Source organism: Lepidochelys olivacea (assembly GCF_965140295.1).
Source record: "Lepidochelys olivacea isolate rLepOli2 genome assembly, chromosome: 28".
Lineage (NCBI taxonomy): Eukaryota > Metazoa > Chordata > Testudines > Cheloniidae > Lepidochelys > Lepidochelys olivacea.
Window position 1 is genome coordinate 6,580,298 of NC_140438.1, and position 732 is coordinate 6,581,029.

The window sequence follows — 732 nt, forward strand, 5'->3', positions numbered from 1 at the left end:
TGGTGACACAGAAGTTTACTTTTGTTGCTGGTTTGGTACATCTTGTAGAAGAATAACCACCAGTTCTGGGGTGTGTCTGCCCTATTTCTCAGCAATTTGTCCTGAATTTGGTATTCTCAGTTGTGACCCACTGAGGCACGGTGAAAGAGGGGTTCCCTATGTTTATAAATCCCAGCAACGTCTCCTTTTTTGGAGGAAACCTGTTGCCCTGAGTTATTTCCCATCCTGGAGGTTGCAGGGGGTTAAACTGCCCAATGCTCCTCTTTCCCCTCTCCTCTGAGAATCATTTGTTTCCGCTCTTAGTTCTGTTAAAATGTTCGCCAATGAAAGAGAACAGCCACATATTTAATACACTTAGAAGCCAGAGGCCTCCCTCTCTGGGGGAGCAGTGACTCCCAGCTGCTAACAGGAGAGTTGGCTGGACTCTTTTCTTTCCTCCAGCTGGCATGGGAGGAGAAGGTCTCTCTGAGTTCAGTGTGGGTCCAGAAGTACCCCAAACCCCATGACAAATGCTGTCCATGAGGGGTTGCTTCCCACAGTGCTAAGATGCAGCCACCTCTGGGGTGGATCCATGGTGGCCATTATTTGCTAGTGACAGGGCATGGAAATTGCTTACCTATTTTGGACCCTCCAGGCCTTCCCTTTCCTGTTAAAGAAGCATCCCTCCTTTGGTTCTGCTTTTTTCTAGCTTTCTATTCAGAGTCTTTTTTACTGAGGAGGCTTAAAAATGTC